Here is a 22,059-nt window from a genome sequence, read left to right as displayed (position 1 = left end):
TTGTTAGTACTATGATTTTTCTTTAGGTAGTAGCAGTGTCAATAGTAGGACTAGATTTATTAGACTCTTGCTAAACCGGCCATTCCTCGCACATATGGGTACCGGATTAGCGTTAAGTGCCGGATTATTGAGAGTGCCTTCAATTTAGTAAAAACACATAGGGATTGCACTTTATCAAATCCAAAGATACATTCATTTTCTCACTCGACACTCACTATGAAACATGTCCCAACCTTTCATTTCTCACAATGATGATAAGCGACGGCAGTATGCTATATCACACAACGGCTTTACAAACGTTTCGTAGGTGCTGCCATGTTTCTGATTGTTGCTTAATTTACTCCAGGAAGACGTCTCCAGCTTCAGCACCAGCAGTTTCAGATATCCTCATGTCCTCTCCTCCTACGTCTTCTTCTTCATCAGTTTCATCGTAATTTTCCTGTAAGCTTATGTTTACTCCTTTTCTACTGAAGTTTGGTCATAAATAGTTGCTCGTCCAGCACCGTTCCGAGCAGTACACGTTTTCTGCGAAGAACCTCAGTTCAGTTAACTTGTAATTTCGAGTTTCTGCTTGAGGTCTAGCATAACGTGTTTTCTTTTAGATATATATATATATATATTATTTTGGTCATCAGTCTACTGACTGGTTTGATGCGGCCCGCCACGAATTCCTTTCCTGTGCTAACCTCTTCATCTCAGATTAGCACTTGCAACCTACGTCCTCAATTATTTGCTTGACGTATTCCAATCTCTGTCTTCCTCTACAGTTTTTGCCCTCTACAGCTGCCTCTAGTACCATGGAAGTCATTCCCTCATGTCTTAGCAGATGTCCTATCATCCTGTCCCTTCTCCTTATCAGTGTTTTCCACGTATTCCCTTCTTCTCCGATTCTGCGTAGAACCTCCTCATTCCTTACCTTATCAGTCCTCCTAATTTTCAACATTCGTCTATAGCACCACATCTCAAATGCTTCGATTCTCTTCTGTTCCGGTTTTCCCACAGTCCATGTTTCACTACCATACAATGCTGTACTCCAGACGTACATCCTCAGAAATTTCTTCCTCAAATTAAGGCCGGTATTTGATATTAGTAGACTTCTCTTGGCCAGAAATGCCTTTTTTGCCCTAGCGAGTCTGCTTTTGATGTCCTCCTTGCTCCGTCCGTCATTGGTTATTTTACTGCCTAGGTAGCAGAATTCCTTAACTTCATTGACTTCGTGACCATCAATCCTGATGTTAAGTTTCTCGCTGTTCTCATTTCTACTACTTCTCATTACCTTCGTCTTTCTCCGATTTACTCTCAAACCATACTGTGTACTCATTAGACTGTTCATTCCGTTCAGCAAATCATTTAATTCTTCTTCACTTTCACTCAGGATAGCAATGTCATCAGCGAATCGTATCATTGATACCCTTTCACCTTGTATTTTAATTCCACTCCTGAACCTTTCTTTTATTTCCATCACTGCTTCCTCGACGTACAGACTGAAGAGTAGGGGCGAAAGGCTACAGCCTTGTCTTACACCCTTCTTAATACGAGCACTTCGTTCTTGATCGTCCACTCTTATTATTCCCTCTTGGTTGTTGTACATATTGTATATGACCCGTCTCTCCCTATAGCTTACCCCTACTTTTTTCAGAATCTCGAACAGCTTGCACCATTTTATATTGTCGAACGCTTTTTCCAGGTCGACAAATCCTATGTAAGTGTCTTGATTTTTCTTTAGCCTTGCTTCCATTATTAGCCGTAACGTCAGAATTGCCTCTCTCGTCCCTTTACTTTTCCTAAAGCCAAACTGATCGTCACCTAGCGCATTCTCAATTGTCTTTTCCATTCTTCTGTATATTATTCTTGTAAGCAGCTTCGATGCATGAGCTGTTAAGCTGATTGTGCGATAATTCTCGCACTTGTCAGCCCTTGCCGTCTTCGGAATTGTGTGGATGATGCTTTTCCGAAAGTCAGATGGTATATCGCCAGACTCATATATTCTACACACCAACGTGAACAGTCGTTTTGTTGCCACTTCCCCCAATGATTTTAGAAATTCTGATGGAATGTTAACTATCCCTTCTGCCTTATTTGACCGTAAGTCGTCCAAAGCTCTTTTAAATTCCGATTCTAATACTGGATCCCCTATCTCTTCTAAATCGACTCCTGTTTCTTCTTCTATCACATCAGACAAATCTTCACCCTCATAGAGGCTTTCAATGTATTCTTTCCACCTATCTGCTCTCTCGTCTGCATTTAACAGTGGAATTCCCGTTGCACTCCTAATGTTACCACCGTTGCTTTTAATGTCACCCAAGGTTGTTTTGACTTTCCTGAATGCTGAGTCTGTCCTTCCGACAATCATATCTTTTTCGATGTCTTCACATTTTTCCTGCAGCCATTTCGTCTTAGCTTCCCTGCACTTCTTATTTATTTCATTCGTCAGCGACTTGTATTTCTGTATTCCTGATTTTCCCGGAACATGTTTGTACTTCCTCCTTTCATCAATCAACTGAAGTATTTCTTCTGTTACCCATGGTTTCTTTGCAGCTACCTTCTTTGTACCTATGTTTTCCTTCCCAACTTCTGTGATGGCCCTTTTTAGAGATGTCCATTCCTCTTCAACTGTACTGCCTACTGCGCTATTCCTTATTGCTGTATCTATAGCGTTAGAGAACTTCAAACGTATCTCGTCATTCCTTAGTACTTCAATATCCCACTTCTTTGCGTATTGATTCTTCCTGACTAATGTCTTGATCTTCAGCCTTCCTGACTAATGTCTTGATCTTCAGCCTACTCTTCATCACTACTATATTGTGATCTGAGTCTATATCTGCTCCTGGGTACGCCTTACAATCCAGTATCTGATTTCGGAATCTCTGTCTGACCATTATGTAATCTAATTGAAATCTTCCCGTATCTCCCGGCCTTTTCCAAGTATACCTCCTCCTCTTACGATTCTTGAACAGGGTATTCGCTATTACTAGCTGAAACTTGTTACAGAACTCAATTATTCTTTCTCCTCTTTCATTCCTGGTCCCAAGCCCATATTCTCCTGTAACCTTTTCTTCTACTCCTTCCCCTACAACTGCATTCCAGTCGCCCATGACTATTAGATTTTCGTCCCCCTTTACATACTGCATTACCCTTTCAATATCTTCATACACTTTCTCTATCTGTTCATCTTCAGCTTGCGACGTCGGCATGTATACCTGAACTATCGTTGTCGGTGTTGGTCTGCTGTCGATTCTGATTAGAACAACCCGGTCACTGAACTGTTCACAGTAACACACCCTCTGCCCTACCTTCCTATTCATAACGAATCCTACACCTGTTATACCATTTTCTGCTGCTGTTGACATTACCCGATTCTCATCTGACCAGAAATCCTTGTCTTCCTTCCACTTCACTTCACTGACCCATACTATATCTAGATTGAGCCTTTGCATTTCCCTTTTCAGATTTTCTAGTTTCCCTACAACGTTCAAGCTTCTGACATTCCACGCCCCGACTCGTAGAACGTTATCCTCTCGTAGATAAGTCAATCTTTTTATCATGGTAATATGCCCCTTGGCAGTCCCCTCCCGGAGATCCGAATTGGGGACCATTCCGGAATCTTTTGCCAATGGAGAGATCATCATGACACTTCTTCAAATACGGGCCACATGTCCTGTGGATACACGTTACATGTCTTTCTTTTAGAAGCCACGATAATGATCCGTAAGGAAAGCCACAATTTCAAAGGGTACAGGCATGTTGAACATTATAATTAACTAACAACATTGTTGCAGACGAATTTTCATTATTGTAGGTGTCATTTCAGATTGAACGACTAGAAGCTGGAAGTGTGCCGGATTACTGAGAGGCCGGAGTACTGAGGGCCGTATTTGCGAGAGTTTATTGTAGTTCATATACTGGCCACCAGAGGCTTGGTTCTATCTCGTTTGTCACAGTGAATAATTATTGTTTCAAAACTTCCTGGCAGATTAAAACTGTGTGCCCGGCCGAGACTCGAACTCGGGACCTTTGCCTTTCGCGGGCAAGTGCTCTACCATCTGAGCTACCGAAGTACGACTCACGCCCGGTCCTCACAGCTTTACTTCTGCCAGATCCCAAGTTCGAGTCTCGGTCGGGCACACAGTTTTAATCTGCCAGGAAGTTTCATATCAGCGCACACTCCGCTGCAGAGTGAACATCTCATTCTGGAATTATTGTTTCGTATATTTCTCTCAACTTCCGTCTATAGGCCACCATCAAAGGATAAAGATTGTGGAAACAGATTTTTTTCCAAATTTCTTACCTTTTACAACTTTATACGTACTCAGTTAATTTTTTTTTATAAAGTGTACCACATAAACAGGTTGATTTGAAAATTGTCAGCATAAAATGCAAAAGTGGGCTACTTGAGTCCATTGTTTTTGTCATTTGATTTTGGTTAAAGTGGCCCTGAATTGTATTTCTAATGTTCAAGTGGGATATTACAGTGGCCTCCAGTTGCCTATAAAATAACTTTGTTTGCAAAACTAGATTTTTGTTTGTAAAAATGTAGTTTCATCAAGGTTTTTCGAGTGGTTACGAAACATAAGTCGAGGATGCACTAATCGAATGCATAAACCCCGCCAACAAGGTCTGGAAATGGCCAACATCGTAGGATATTTTGCTGTACAAATAGACTGACATTGTTGCAAACATGAAATGTCCAAAACTTGTGAAGAATGATCTTTTTAGATTCACTTTGAAGAAAAACATATCAGTCTCGGCAGTTCATGTTTCGTGTGAGCGAGTAGTTGTCCAAAAAAGCTTCAATCTCTTGTAAATATAATTCAAAAGGAGTTATTAAGTATCACTTATTTTATTAAATGCTGTTCAGTACAAGAATTCAGTCCCATAATACACTCCTGGAAATGGGAAAAAGAACACATTGACACCGGTGTGTCAGACCCACCATACTTGCTCCGGAGACTGCGAGAGGGCTGTACAAGCAATGATCACACGCACGGCACAGCGGACACACCAGGAACCGCGGTGTTGGCCGTCGAATGGCGCTAGCTGCGCAGCATTTGTGCGCCGCCGCCGTCAGTGTCAGCCAGTTTGCCGTGGCATACGGAGCTCCATCGCAGTCTTTAACACTGGTAGCATGCCGCGACAGCGTGGACGTGAACCGTATGTGCAGTTGACGGACTTTGAGCGAGGGCGTATAGTGGGCATGCGGGAGGCCGGGTGGACGTACCGCCGAATTGCTCAACACGTGGGGCGTGAGGTCTCCACAGTACATCGATGTTGTCGCCAGTAGTCGGCGGAAGGTGCACGTGCCCGTCGACCAGGGACCGGACCGCAGCGACGCACGGATGCACGCCAAGACCGTAGGATCCTACGCAGTGCCGTAGGGGACCGCACCGCCACTTCCCAGCAAATTAGGGACACTGTTGCTCCTGGGGTATCGGCGAGGACCATTCGCAGCCGTCTCCATGAAGCTGGGCTACGGTCCCGCACACCGTTAGGCCGTCTTCCGCTCACGCCCCAACGTCGTGCAGCCCGCCTCCAGTGGTGTCGCGACAGGCGTGAATGGAGGGACGAATGGAGACGTGTCGTCTTCAGCGATGAGAGTCGCTTCTGCCTTGGTGCCAATGATGGTCGTATGCGTGTTTGGCGCCGTGCAGGTGAGCGCCACAATCAGGAGTGCATACGACCGAGGCACACAGGGCCAACACCCGGCATCATGGTGTGGGGAGCGATCTCCTACACTGGCCGTACACCACTGGTGATCGTCGAGGGGACACTGAATAGTGCACGGTACATCCAAACCGTCATCGAACCCATCGTTCTACCATTCCTAGACCGGCAAGGGAACTTGCTGTTCCAACAGGACAATGCACGTCCGCATGTATCCCGTGCCACCCAACGTGCTCTAGAAGGTGTAAGTCAACCAGCAAGATCTCCGGATCTGTCCCCCATTGAGCATGTTTGGGACTGGATGAAGCGTCGTCTCACGCGGTCTGCACGTCCAGCACGAACGCTGGTCCAACTGAGGCGCCAGGTGGAAATGGCATGGCAAGCCGTTCCACAGGACTACATCCAGCATCTCTACGATCGTCTCCATGGGAGAATAGCAGCCTGCATTGCTGCGAAAGGTGGATATACACTGTACTAGTGCCGACATTGTGCATGCTCTGTTGCCTGTGTCTATGTGCCTGTGGTTCTGTCAGTGTGATCATGTGATGTATCTGACCCCAGGAATGTGTCAATAAAGTTTCCCCTTCCTGGGGCAATGAATTCACGGTGTTCTTATTTCAATTTCCAGGAGTGTATAAAACCTATGCTGTTCTTTGCCGTGTTACTAAATAAATATAGTTATCAAGTCATCTACATCAAGTTTATCGGTAATATCGCAGTAAATGTGTAAAATAACAGTAAGTCTGAGTAGATCTTGCAACATTTTTGATATTAAATAAGACTTGAATGGACCTGAAAGAGAAAAACTTTGTTCGTTACAGTAGGATGAAACAGAAATTATAATAAAAGAAAGTCGCCCGATTCGCCTCTACGGAAGCCGCATACAAGGAGACTAGGTTCTGTGAGTGGTTTGAGCAGGGCACGAATTCGGCATTGGAATACTCTATTCGTTGCTCCACACCTATCTGTCTTCTGGCCTTTGTAGCAGCACTATCGTAAGCTTGCCTTATATAATGCCTTATATAATTTATAATGCCATGTTCATCAGCGTCGAGCTTACTTAGTACCATCTTACTTATGTCTTCGGCTGTTTTGTTTTTTGTTTCAATGAAACTCGTAAAAGATTCCACTTCTCGTACTTCCCAATTCTTAATCATCACGTTCGTATATTAATAGTTGACTTATTTGATCGTTATGCGAAATATCCAGGCCAATGTTGAATGTCATAGAATAATTCTTTATCTTTTGAATCTCTCCTACAATTTTTGGCAGATCGTACGATGCCAGTAGATGCACCAACTCTAAAAAGTTTTGGCGTAAAAATGATCAAGCAGGTGCTGATTTGATGATCCTCTGCGTCAGCTCTAAACTCCAAAACGTCTCGATCAATGTAATAAAGGATGTTCAAGAGCGAATTTTCCGGTGATTAAAAAAAAATCGCAAAACATATTTACTAAAAAAAATTCATGAAGCGGTTTGAATTTGATGTGTCCGTTAGTACATAGAAGTTTAGGTTCATCAAGATCAGCAACTGCTTGGTCATTTTTACGCCAAAACTTTCTAGAGTTGGTGCATCTACTGGCATCGTACGATCTGCCAAAAATACAAAATACGTTTGGCAATTATATGACCGTCGGCTTACTTCCTGGAGTGATTCATAATTATTCTGCTCAATTTATTTGGTATTTTTTTGCCATTTTGGAATAAATTATGTTAATGTTTCTACTATAGTTGTAATAATGCATTATTAAATTTGTGATTAGATTTTAAGAAAGTTGTTCCATACAGAATCTACAACTAATCATATATTTTATGTTGAGAATTGTCTGTGTTATGAATTACAGCAGCAATGAGAACGTACCGCAGGCATTAACAACTCACTAGCTAGGTGGTAATGTGGTAGGTTGTGAAGGGGAAGATGCCTTAGCTCCTAGTTTTAAGCTCGCTCCATACCTAGATGTGTTCTCAGCTCTTTACCTCGTCTCTCACCGTTTACAAGCTCCCAATTCGAAAATCGGTACGGAAATCTTAATTTTTACACCTTAAGTCTTCTTTTTTATCTTGATTTCGTACCCCTTAACATAAAGGTGAAAAATTTACGAAATTGCGAGATTGCATTATTGTTGAAACTTACGTTTTCCTGCGTGTACCGACATAATTTTTAGTTCCTTGTGAATACAAAATTTCGTTGATTTATGTGTGACGTTACATAATTTAACTGGGTTTCTTTTCGGGTCAGGTCTCACTGCTAGAGTTACATATTTTCGTGTTAGCCATGAAATGATTCTTGGGTAGGACACAGGACTTGACATAGACAAAGATCATATCGAGATCAACAATCCGTAATATCTTACGGGCAGGCCAGTATTACGGATACCATTTTTCTTATTAAGTTGGACTTTATTCGTAAGTTTATCATGATAAGTTGTAATTCATTTGTATTAGATATGTGTATATTTTTATAGCGCTTCTATTTGGTTCACTAAGCATAACAGGGAAATACAAGAAAGAAATTAATAATCATCAATATATTCTCTCATATTAACTAAAACAATGATGCTCATGCATTTATTGGACTCCACGCCTGTAGAAAACTGCTGGTTCAAGAATAAAGACGTCGTCAATGCAAGAGTAAAGTGCATTTCCGTCGACAAAGAAATTTTCTTGATGGTTGTCCATTATGAAGCGAGAAAGATAAACGTTTGAGGGTGAAGGAAAGAGCGGCAGGGATTGCTTTCCAGCCAAACTCCTGGATAGGTTCTTTAGTGAAATCAGCAAAGTGCAGGGGGGCGTTCTCGTCCAGTAGCAACACTTGATGCAGTTTCCAAGGTGGCTTTCCTTATTGGCGACCGCAGATGTTTCTGTTGTTGGCAACAGACGCCAACTGCGATGGACACAGCCCTGGTATGCAGTTCATAGCATGTATGTGAAACCACAAGCATAGAATTACATTTTGAGGATCCGCATGGGTCTTTTCTCCACATGTTTTTGTTAGGGCCAAATACTATTTCTTTTTGTGTAGTTAACACAGAATGGTATAAATTCCCGCCTGGCCAACCTAATTTGTTTCCCATAACTCCCTTAAAACGATTATGGCAAATGCTGGAATGTTTCCTACGAAAGGGCACTGTCCATTTTCCTCCTCATCCATCCCAGTCCTAGCGTCTCTTCGTCCCTAATGACCTTTTTGTCTGTGGGATTTCTTTTTTCCCATTCGTTGCTTTCTGAATGCAAGTTTCTTACGGAAACTTTATGGCTGCAGGTCATCAGATTTGAATTAATCGCGTGGAACGTAGAGGTAAACCGTGAAAACGTTTTCTCTATAACAGGCAGATTATCTTCAGATAAATTCCAAATTAGTGCTACTAAACCGAAAACATCCAGCGTTTCGCCTCCATATAACCTCCAACTAGCACCCTGAAATTTCATAAGAAATACGGGAAACTGCTGGTGTAATTCCACACCTGTAAATAGAACATGAAGTCCTTGCAGTATTGTATATTTTTATAGTATTTCTCGTCGCATTATTGAATATAACAGACAAACACAAGATATAATCGTTAACAATATATACCCCAACATTAACCAAAAGTAGTGCTCGGGTAGCTTTTGAGCTCTACGCCTGTGGAAGGCTACTGGTTCAAGAATAAAAATGTTGTTATTCCAAGTTTAAAGATCATTTCCGTCCACAAAGACATTTTCTTGATGGTTGTCCGATATCGAGTGATACAGGTAAACGTTTGAGGGCGAAGAATAAGTGCGGTAGGGGTTGATTTCCAGCCCGGGTACTGGATAGGTTCTTATGCCAGCTACGATGGAAATATCGCTGGGATGCCACTTTCTTTGTGCCACCAGAAACATAAAAGTATATTTTGAAGTTTCACATTGGCCTTTCCTTTATAGATTTTTTGTCATGACAAACGATAGGCGTCCGTATGTGGATGAGCAGGGGATCTGGAGTACAAAGTTCTTATTCACTACAGAATTCTCATACACTTCTAGGAATAATTACCTGTAATATCGGAAAACCTCTCATTTAACCAATTTGTAGCATTATGTGGCTGAGCACAGTGAGATAATACTACGGCAATTACCATCTTCTCTTTAGAAAAAGTGGCTCCAGCCAGTAGATTATGCAGCGCGACCGTCATTCGTTTGCATGTCACTCTGTCTTCCATAACAATTGAGTTCGCTATTGTTCCATGGATCAAAAGAAGGCGGAAGGAAGCCATTTTAGTGTGCTTTGCCGACTTCCTTTATTGCCCCCTTTGAATATTGTTGTCAAGTTGACTACGAGGCTATTCCCAACTGATGTGGCATCTGATTCGTCGCCACCAACTTTTTAACGTAATCAACAACAGGTAAGCACAACGCTTCTTGGAGCACTTTTGGGTATCTAAGAATGCCACATGCGGTACAGTGTGTACTCTGTTATGCCTTAACGATCACTTTCAAAGTAGCTTGCTTGTTTTCATCACGAGCTCGTTATCGCTATGCCGAAGACATCCAAGAGTACGTGACTCCTTTTTATAGTGCTAGAAAGTGTAATCTGCGTGATAAAGCTCAGTGAAGCAATTTGTTCATTTACACCTATACCCACATGCCACCTGACGGTGTGCTGTGGAATGTAGGTCTATTTCTGGTACCACTAATTGATCTCCCCCCCCCGCCCTTTCCTGTTTATTTCACGAATAGGGCGGAGGATAGATGATTGTCGGTAAGCCTCTGTATTAGCTCTTATTTCTCGAATTTTCACATTGCGGTCATTTTGCGACCGGTATGTTGAAGAAGGTTACATAAAGTCCGACTCTTTCAGGAAAGTACGCTCTGAGAAATTCAATAACAAACTTTTCCATGATACACATCTCTTTCGTAGCGTGTACCACTGGAGTTTGTTGAGAATCTCCGTACCCCTCCCGTGCCGGCTGACAATCCCGTGCCGAAACTTAACGCTCTTTGTTGGGTCTTCCCTGTCCTGTTAAACTACCCTGATAGGGGTTTATTATGTTTATATAGCAACATGGGAGCGCTTGTCCCAGGACCAGATATTAAGACTCGAAATGAGGTAATTTCATGGACTTTAGTAGACTAAAGCAGGAAACAACGATCACTCATATTTTTCAGGGCTGGCATGGCCCGACATGAGTCCGAGACTGATGCGTTAACTATTAAACAGTTCGTTGCAAGTTGCCAGATGATTTCATTTCTAAGTAACTCGGAGTCGGGGGGAGAGGGAGGGGGAAGAATTTTTATCTTTACGCACGTCAGACATAAAAAAAGGAAGAGGGAACTTGGGTTTAACGCCCCGTCGACATCTAAGTCATTAGAGACGTGGCATAAGCTCTAATTCTGTCAGTGATTAGGAAGGAAATCGGCCGTGCCCTTTCAAAGGAACCATTCGGCATTTGCCTGGAGAGATTTAGGGAAGTCATGGAAATCTCAAATCTGGATGGCCAGACACGGGTTTGAACCGCCGACCTGTCGAATGTGAGTCCACTGTGGTAACCACTGCGCCACCTCGCTCTGTACGTCAGACACGCATCTTCCAGTATTTTCGATTTGCTTTCGGGTAACGAAGGCTGTATTGTAACTTGTGTTTTGCGGATTTTGTTAAATTACAATACTGATTTGTTCACTCTACAAATCTTGACTTGTACTGTATCTGACATGTAGATGGACACTGAATGACTACCAATATTTTACTTCTCGAAACTGATCATACAAAATTTAGTATTCTGTGACATACTCATACGCTGAAAGGGAGCTAACTAAGCCTTTGTTTCTCTTTCGTCTTTGATGATTAAATAATCGGAACAGCGGCATTATAGCTATCTCAGTTATATAGTGGCTTATCAGGGCAATTAAATGAATATATAACGTGGAATGACAGAGCCGGCTGGAGTAGCCGAGCAGCTCAAGGCGCTACAGTCTGGAACCGCGCGACCGCGACGGTCGCAGGTTCGAATCCTGCCTCGGGCGTGGATGTTTGTGATGTCGTTAGGTTAGTTAGGTTTAAGTAGTTCTAAGTTCTAGGGGACTGATGACCTCAGAAGTTAAGTCCCATAGTGCTCAGAGCCATTTGAACCATTTGAATGACAGAGTTTGTTTGCTGCAAGGATTAATAGGTTGGGTTAGGTTGTTTGGGGGAGGAGACCAGACGGCGAGGTCATCGGTCTCATCGGATTAGGGAAGGACGGGGAAGGAAGTCGGCCGTGCCCTTTCAAAGGAACCATCCCGGAATTTGCCTGGAGCGACATTGGGAAATTACGGAAAACCTAAATCAGGTGGTGGTGGTGGTGGTGGTGGTGGTTAGTGTTTAACGTCCCGTCGACAACGAGGTCATTATAGACGGAGCGCAAGCTCGGGGTAGGGAAGGATTGGGAAGGAAATCGGCCGTGCCCTTTCAAAGGAACCATCCCGGCATTTGCCTGAGACGATTTAGGGAAATCACGGAAAACCTAAATCAGGATGGCTGGAGACGGGATTGAACCGTCGTCCTCCCGAATGCGAGTCCAGTGTGGTTGCCACTGCGCCACCTCTCTCGGTCCAAGGATTAATAGTTGGGGGCAATTGTGTATCTTTTTCGTATCGCTGAATGCGCCGAGGAATGTAGGCATCGCGCTGTGGGACAGGACCCATGGCCGGGATGGGGGAGAGTTACAGATCCCGGGAGACTCACTCAGGCTGTGAGAAAAGCGGAGGCCGCTCCGCATTGTGGAGACTGGCGGCATCTCTTGCCTAAGATGTTTTCGCGTCCCTGGAAGTCCGGCTGCCGGCAAGCCGCAGGGCACTGACCGCTGCCCTGCGTTCCTCTGCGGGATGTATTGTCCGGCTCGGGCGGGGCTTCGGCTTTGACAAGGTCAGGATGCCGTGTCTAACAATATGGCGCCTAGTTAAACCATCGCTCTGGGGAGAAGAGCATTGTGTGCTATGTAGAGGAATTCCCGATCGTTTCGGTGGCGCCGGGGTAGCGTGTGAGCCGAATGCCCACCACAACGCGTGACGTTCTCTGCGCGCGCGGGCTCACATCTCAGAGCGACTGGGGGGCCGCCGTTGACGTCACAACTCGTTGTGGGGGTGTTCATAGTTTTGGTGACAAGTTTTCCCGTTAGGAGAGTACCTTATGGCGCGTCTAGGAGGGACGTTTGGCGCGGTATTATAATTACGCCGATGACACGAATTATGCGAGCCACTTGTCAACGGGAGGGAGATAAGAAAACTGCACCCAGTGAAATTTGCACCCAACTAAATATGTGTTAAAGTTGCTCCCACATTACCTGGAAGCCACCTGCTCAGTACGTCGAGGCCTGCCCCCGAGTCCTCGCTCGTCCGCTCTCTCCGGCCGCAGTGGAGTGCTGCGCGGCTCTATCCGATCCAAGTCGACGCCGCTACGCAAATGACCAACGCGAATGAAATATCCTATTGTAGGAAGAAGAGCAAGAACGCACCCAGTTGTTTGCATAACGGTCTGCAACATTCCCTCTTACATACGCATACGCATATGACAGTTCTGCATGTTTTAATGTTTACACCCTACTTCTTCTTCATTCAAGACGCATATGTACATGCTATTCAATCTGTATATTGAGCAAGCAGTAAAGGAAACAAAAGAAAAGTTGGGAGTGGATCTTAAAATCCATGGAGAAGAAATAAAAACTTTGAGGTTCGCCGATGACATTGTAATTCTGTCGGAGACAGCAAAGGACTTGGAAGAGGAGTTGAACGGAATGGTCAGTGTCTTGAAAGGAGGGTATAAAATGAACATCAACAAAAGCTAAACGAGGATAATGGAATGTAGTCGAATTGAGTCGGGTGATGCTGAGGGAATTAGATTAGGAAATGAGACACTTAAAGTAGTAAAGGAGTTTTGCTATTTGGGGAGAAAAATAACTGATGATGGTCGAAGTAGAGAGGATATAAAATGTAGACTGGCAATGGCAAGGAAAGCGTTTCTGAAGAACAGATATTTGTTAAAATCGAGTATAGATTTAAGTGTCAGGAAGTCGTTTCCGAAAGTATTTGTATGGAGTGTAGCCATGTAGGGAAGTGAAACGTGGACGATAAATAGTTTAGACAGTAAGAGAATAGAAGCTTTCGAAATGTGGTGCTACAGAAGAATGCTGAAGATTAGATGGGTAGATCACATAACTGATGATGAGGTATTGAACAGAATTGGGGAGAAGAGGAGTTTGTGGCACAACTTGACTAGAAGAAAGGATCGGTTGGTAGGACATGTTCTGAGGCATCAAGGGATCACCAATTTAGTACTGGAGGGCAGCGTGGAGGGTAAAAATCGTAGAGGGAGACCAAGAGTTGAATACACTAAGCAGATTCAGAAGGATGTAGGTAGCAGTAGGTACTGGGAGATGAAGCTTGCACAGGATAGAGTAGCATGGAGAGCTGCATCAAACCAGTCTCAGGACTGAAGCCCACAACAACAACAACAACAACAACAACAACATTATATACATCTACATGACTACTCAGCAATTCGCAGTTAAGTGCCTGACTGAGAGTTCATCGAATCACTTTCACACTATTTATCTGCCGTTCACTCTCGAACACCGCGGAAAGGCGAACACCTGAGTCTTTCCGTACGATCTCTGATTGCTCTTATTTTATTACGGTGATCGTATCTTCCTGTGTTGGCTGGCGTCAACGAAACATCTTCGCAAGAGATGGAGAAAGCTGGAGACTGAAATTTCGTGAAGAGAACTCGCCGCAGCGGAGAAGCCTTTGCTTTAATGATTTTCACCCCAACTCGCATATCATATCCGTGGCACTCTCTCCTCTATTTCGCGATAATGCAAAACGAGCTGCCGTTCTTTGGGCTATTTCGATGTCTTCCGTTAATCCCATCTACTAAGGATTCCATACCGCACAGCAATACTCTAGCAGAGGATGTACAAACGTAGTGCAGGGTGTCTCTTTAGTATATCTGTTACGTCTTCTGATCTGACAATAAACTGCAATCTTTGGTTTGCTGCCCTAAACATTAACTATGCGATCGTTGTAATTTAGTTTTTCGTAACTGGAATTTCGTGGTATTTAGTTGAATTTGGATTTGCGTGATTTGTCGCGTACCCGAAATTTAACGGATTCCTTTTAGTACTCATGTGAATGAGCTCATACTTTCATTATTTAGAATCAATTGCCACTTTCGCACCATACTGATATATCGTGTAAATAATTTTGCAGTTTATTTTGATATTCTGATGACTTTTCAAGACGATAAAGGACAGCGTCATCTGCAATCAATCTAAGAGGGCTCGCCAGGTTGTTTCCTACATAGTTTATATAGTCCAGGAACAGCAAGGCCCCACAACACTTCCTTGGAGAACGTCAGATATTACTTCTGTTTTACGTGGTAACCTGCCGTTAATCATACGAACTGTGACCTATCTGCTAGAAAATCACGAATTCAGTCGCACAGTACATCGTTAGCTGCAACAGATAGATGACGTGCTTCGTTGGTGCTGCACATTTTAGCGATTTTTTTCGAGATAAACTTACGCTGCAGTGTTCTTCTTCCGAACGCCAGTGTAGAAGTGTGCACAGAATCAGCTAAGTGAAAAATCCGTGCAATACGCACGTTTATTTATGAATAAAAGCCGACTTGGGAATTTTCCCTTGTGGGAGGCCGCTTGTGCAAGATAATGTGTCGATTTAAAGCTCAATATTCGCATATTTTACTGTTCACGTCGCTCCGTCTGCAGAATCTTCCGTTGGTATTGTGTTATATTGTGGAATTTCAAATATTCACGAATGTCGCCGTAAACTAGTACTGTTATCGTCAATTGTAGTGAGGCGTGGCGCCTTAAATCACTCCTGTTTAGAGCCTGTGTATCAGGAGAATGTCTCGTGCGTGCACAGTGACAGATGGTCTGAAGCGGGTTCAGTCGAGTACGTAATTCTAATTTTCATCCACCAGAGGACAGTAGCGGACAGAGACATTCAAGAGACAGGTCAAGTGAATTTTTTGTGAATTGTTCTGTTTATTTACTGAAGGCTTTTTCGTTTATTTATGTTTGTACAATTTTGTATATGCTTTTAGTAGTGTGAATGTTGGGTGAATGTGGTCTAAAGTAAATATGTAGATCGTTGTTCTATTAATGAACTCTGTAGTGTGAGAAAATTTTAAGACAGTGTGAATACCGACGACGGGGAATTTTGTATCACAATATGTTAAGTAAGTTTATGGTAAAAGGAAAGCTAATTCGAGTGCAAATGAAAATAGTTAATAACGTAAAGTATAAACAAAATATCAGAATGTTAAATATTTATTTCGGAAAACAGTACAGTTAGAAAGCGTGTATTTGTTGATCGGTTAGTAAAAAAAAAAAAAAAAAAAAAAAAAACGCGGGTGAATGTTGTTTTTCTATTGGCCTTTAAGAAAACTCCCCCATCAGAACGGAGTATACTTCGCGCGTCTTTTCTCTTGGAGATAGAGAATGCTTACAGCAGTTCAAAGTAATCGGAGCCCAACCTTTCAATAGAACGGCCCGAAGGAAGTTACGGTTTGCCGGTTTTAGTTGTTCTACACTCCTCAACAGTACTTTAATGTGAAGGCATATTAATCATCTTGGGGTTGATGCTCTTTTTTTGCTTTAACAATACGTATGTTTTTGGATAGGGTCCGCCTTTAGCAAAACACAATTTTGTTTTTTTAACCGAAACATGTTTCACAGCAGTTGCAGCATCGTCAGTGGGCTTTTATTTTATGGCTGTTAAAGATAAAGAATGTTACTGTTTGTATACATATAACTATTAGTTTTTAAACAGTAATTACAATTATATGAAAAAAACACATAAAATTATGAATTCATACCTTTTTACCACATGGTGTGGTTTTTCTGACGTGTTGTGTTTCTACAGTGACTGTTTTGATCCACAGTTTGTCATCTGCAACCACTTACATTTTAATTAAAGTAGATAAATTGTTTAAGCCAAAATTACGATTTGAAAATTGTTATTTCTATTCCTGAAATAAACTATTTCTGTGTGTGTGTGTGTGTATTTACATTACGTTTCACTTACGTCTTCTTTTTCATCATCTTAATTACTGTCAAACACTATATATTGAGTTGCCACTGTCACTGTCACTGTTTTAGTGTTTACCCACTATACATTGAGTTGCCACTGTCACTGTTTTAGTGTTTACCAGCTGTAAAAACAAACGTGGCGGGCAGTGGAACAGTTGAAGGTGGCTGATAGTGGAACGGCTGAAGGTGCTCCTGGGGGTTGTTCTGAATTGTGTTTTGCTAAAGGCGGACCGTATCCAAAAACATACATAGTGAAGGTATATTTAGTCCGGTGTGTCTTTTAGAAAGTACAGATTTTTAAGTAACTGTGTGGAAAGGACAGTAATTGCTCGTGGCATATTGAGCAGCTGTGCATGTGCATTAGACGCCGATAAACTTAATAGTGTGGCGAGCATTTTCATTTAAGAACAATCCGTGTTTAGTAGCTGTTCAGATATCGGGAAATACTTTACCATAAACTTGCTAACGTGAATGAAAGGATTTGTGCATGACTGTATTAGGATTAGCACGAGCCTGGCAGCGAACTTGTAATTCTCAATTTCAGAATATACTGAAGTTTTGGCAGTATTTCCACCTTTCATTCAAAATTAAGACCTTTTACCGATTTTTAGAATAGTTTCTTTGTATGCAGCCTGGTGCGAGCCGCCGTACTGTAGGTTTCTGCTCTGCTTTCCTACCGGCGATCTGCTGCAACGAGTTCACAGGTAGGTGCTGGTAAAAAGGACGAAAAAAGGAACCGCGCCGCCGCAGTAGGTTTAAACTAAATTGTGCTCTTTTAAAATTTTGAAAGACAGTAGGCCTATCCTCGTTCAAAGCAATCTTTCTGTAATTTCATAGTACAATTACGTGAGAAATAGGTTAGTTTCAGAATTTTCGGACGCTTATAAAACTATATTTTCGTAAATTAATTCGTAGCAAATCAGCGTTTTTGGTTCACAGTTCAGCCAAAGTGTACAGCACTCCTGAATTTCATTATATGTCAACCCAAATAAACTAGCGTTTTTGAGAATTATCCTTTGCATAATCTACGACCAATCTGTAACAAACAGAATACAGTGGACTGCATAAAAGTGTGTTGTGAGAAATGCATAGTGCTACAAAACACTTAAAAATTAGACGAAAATTTTCAGTGTCTAACACAGAAAAATAACGATGTGCTAGCAGACGGCATTTCCCGATGTAAGGGAGAAATCAGCGGAAAAATCACCGTGCGTACAAATCAACCTGTTCTTAACGAACTGTTTTTCGATATAAAAGCAAATCAAAATATAAATAAATTACAGACTTCAATAAAGCGAAACGCGTCTGGTGAAAAAACCACACATTTTTGTTGTTGCAACGACGGATCAAAAATGCCCTCATGAATCTGTAACAAATCGCGGTTTGCGATTTAGTTACTGTAGCAGACTTTCTAACTGACATTTTTTCTTACATCTGATTCTCCCTTAAAGAGGAGCTGCCTATATATTTTCTGCATTTAACGCATATTAACTCGAGTTTCGAGTTTACCTACAACTATAAATAACATGAAAACGTTTTAGGAAAGTAGTAATTTTCATCACTGGTTTTTATGTTGCCTCGATAGAAATCTCATTTTGTGTATCTGCTTCAATTTTTACAGGGAATTAGCAACTTTTTAGCTCAACAGATTAACAGATAATCAGCAGGTTTAATTTAAAGTCTTACGTTCACTGCCTTGTAATACAATGCACCAATCAAAATGCAGCCCCTCTGCGAAGACTTTTCTCATACACGGGATGAGTTGGTTGACGTTTGTAAGCAGCTAGAAATTGGCCTGATTGCTGTCAAACGATTTACAGCTGCTGTGAATCGGTGTGTTGGAAGAGCTGCCGAGAGTTGTGAACCTATGATACCTGCGCTAGAGGTACCTCAGGTAGTATCCTGTGGATCCTGTCTCCTCAGCCGGATCTGCCATTACCCGTCTACTTGGCTGTGAGTGGAGTGTTAATGGTAGATCTAGGCGTCCTATACAGGGTGGATGGAGACCAGGGAGGACTCAGGGTGTTGTACCTATTCCCCTGCACAACAGGTCTGGTGTGCTGTCTTTAGCTGAAACTGAGCCAGTGGGACCCAATTCACCAGCTTTAGGGATATAGTCTGGGGTGCTGCTTTTGTGTGTGTGTATTTCTATTTCTTCTAATATATTCGTGGTGGCTCCTTTTTCTGCTAGATGTAAAATTTTTAAGTTGTTCTCAACGTTTCTCACTGGATGGTTTTCTTCAGCAATACGGGCTGCAAATTCAGATTTGTTCAAGTTACCAAGTCTTAAAGCATCAGTGTGTCCTTTGTATCTAATTTCCAGACTTCTACCTGTCTGTCCAATGTAGAATTTTGGGCATGTATCGCATTTGCGTTTGTATATTCCTGATTTACGGTAGGGACTATTGGAGGTATTTATATCATGGATTACTTTTTGTTGTAGTTTATTGGTTGGTTGGTTGGTTGGGGGAAGAGACCAAATAGCGAGGTTATCGGTCTCATAGGATTAGGTAAGGATGGGGAAGGAAGTTGGGCGTGCCCTTTCAAAGGAACCATCCCAGCATTTGGAAAACCTAAATCACGATGGCCGGACGCGGGATTGAACCGTCGTCCTTCCGAATGCGAGTCCAATGTGCTAACCACTGCGCCACCTCGCTCGGTTGTAGTTTATTATTTGTGTAAAAACTGATTGTGATATTTTTCTTTTTAAATAAGTTTGCTATTTGGTATGATAGTGGGCCTATGTATGGGAGAGCAGCATATTTAGGATTGGCTTCTGTGGCACACTGATTCGGCTTGAGGTGACTGCTGTGAAGTGGATCTGTGGTTTTTGTCTGCATTTTGTTGTGGAGTTTTTCTATTATTATGTATTTGTATCCATTATTATGAGCAACTGCTTTAATTATATTGATTTCATTTTGTTGGTCTGTGTCACTCATTGGTACTTTTTTATTTCGGTGTAGCATCGTTCTGAAATATGCCATTTTTTGTTGGCGGGGGTGGCAAGATGAGTTGTCAATACTGACACATGGGGTGGAAGGTTTTCTGTAAATACTAAATTGATGTTTATTGTTACTATTGCAGATCTTCAGGTCAAGAAAGTTAATGCTTTTATTAGTTTCATATTCAACTGTGAATTTAATATTTTTGTGCATTGTGCTTAGATCTGCTACTAATTTATCTATTTCAGTGCTTGTACCATCAAAAAGCAAGATTGTATCATCAACATATCTTCTGTAGTAAATTATTTTGTTTGAGATGTGCTGGTTGGTTGAGAAGAATTTTTGTTCTATACGGTTGATGTAAATGTCAGCCAATATCCCAGATAAGCTATTTCCCATTGCCAAACCTTCATGTCGTTGGTACAGTTTGTTGTTGAAGCTAAAGTAATTATACTCTAGAGTAAGTGAAAGTATTTCTATGAGTTCACAGAACTCTGCAACACTAATTTTCTTATATTTAAGCAGATTGTTTCTTACGATGTTAATAGTCTCTTTGACAGGGATGTTTGGGTATAGGTTGACTATATCTAGTGATGCTAATTTAGCTGTTGGTGAGATGTGGATGTCTTTAATTACGCTTATGAGTTGATGTGTGTTATGTATGGTGTAGTTATTTTCAAATGTATAGTATTTGGTAATGAGGTCTTTTAGTTTATGGCTTATAAAGTATGCAGGGCATTTTCTTGAGTTAACAGTCGGGTGAATGGGACAATTTTCTTTATGAACCTTTGGCTGTGCATGCACTTTTGGTGCTGAGGGATTCACTGCTATGCAGTTACATATTTCATATGTGCTCAGTAAAAAGTTAGTTTTTTAGTAGCTTTCGGAGTTTAGTTTGGAATTTTACTGTAGGATCTGACTTTATTTCAGTAATATTGTTGCTGTGGAAAAATTGCAAGGTTTCTCTACGTATTCTCTTTCATGTATTACGATTAAAGAATTTCTTTTGTCAGCTTTTAGTATGAGTGTTTTACTTTCATACAGTTTGCTGTTAACTTTTTCCAAACCTTTAAGTTCAGTGTTTTTGCGGGTATTATTTGTTTGTAGATGTTTCATTATCAGTTTATTTGTCTTGGATGCAAGTGCATTTTTTCTCACATGTGTCTAGTTTTGCTGGGTCACAAGTAAGTTTTGTGCAGGCTATGAGATTTTTAACACTGTGATTATTGAGATTTGTTCCAAGAATATGCTTCAGACCTTTATTTAATAAAGTGAGTTAACTGCTGCAGAATTGGATGTCAGTTGTATTAATGACTCTATCAATAAATTTGTGTTGGGTTAGCTGTTTGTTTTTATCCCACTCTGAACTGTTCATAGATTTTAAGGCTTCTATTTTCTTTTCGTGTTTGGATAAGATAAGCTTTTGTTCTTTATGTACTTTATCTTCTATGTGCTGTAGGATGTGTGAGAATTGAACAAATCTGCATTTGGAGCCCATATCGCTGAAGAAATCCAACCAGTGAGAAACACTGAGAACAACTTAAAAATTTTACATCTATCAGAAGAAGGAGCCACCATGAATATATTAGAAGAAATAGAAATACACACACACAAAAACAAAACCCCAGACTATATCCTTAATGAACAAACAGAGTCAGCTAACACCCCTTTCCTGAAAAGTTTCCAAAAATTCTTTTCATACCTCCAAAGCAAATAATATTAGTACGCCTATCTGCAGATCAAGTAGCAAATTTATATATTAGTATAATCCTCATGATGCTAAATATAATTAAATAATGTACTATTTTAACCTATACAGTACTAAAAAATATAGGGAACAACTTTATAATCAATGTAACAGTATCAACTCAAATATCAATGTCGCTGTACTAGTGTAAAATGCATTTCAGTTGTGTAAGTGAAAATATGATCTTTTTCAAACATAGAACATCTTCAAATGCTACGATATATCATAGCGTCTTTGATACTCATATGTTTGTAAGCTCTTTGTATGTATCTAAACATGTCTTGAGTGGTAGAAATCTTCTCTTTGACAAATCTAAAATGTTCAGTGAGAAAAATTTACTTGTGCAACAATAAGAATGCAGTGGGAATGTCTTCACATCTGTTGGACGAATGTTATAAAAACAAACACTCCAAACCGACATCTCACGTAAGTCACATGCAACGAAAATCTGTAACGCAACCATCTGTGTGTGGCGTGCTTATAATTATGTATTATTTATATTTTAGGACAATTAATCGGTAAAAAACACACCACATGTTATAAGGAAAGGGTGGGAATCACAACGATTCGAAACCGGTAACGGTACCCTTTGAATAAAGGAACTGAACGTAAATGTGTGGCTGGTTGCTGTCCCAACACCATCAACATTAATCTTAGAACATATTCT

Source organism: Schistocerca americana, chromosome 1 (assembly GCF_021461395.2).
Source record: "Schistocerca americana isolate TAMUIC-IGC-003095 chromosome 1, iqSchAmer2.1, whole genome shotgun sequence".
Lineage (NCBI taxonomy): Eukaryota > Metazoa > Arthropoda > Insecta > Orthoptera > Acrididae > Schistocerca > Schistocerca americana.
The sequence above is the reverse complement of the archived record's forward strand: the minus strand, read 5'-3'. Positions refer to the sequence as shown.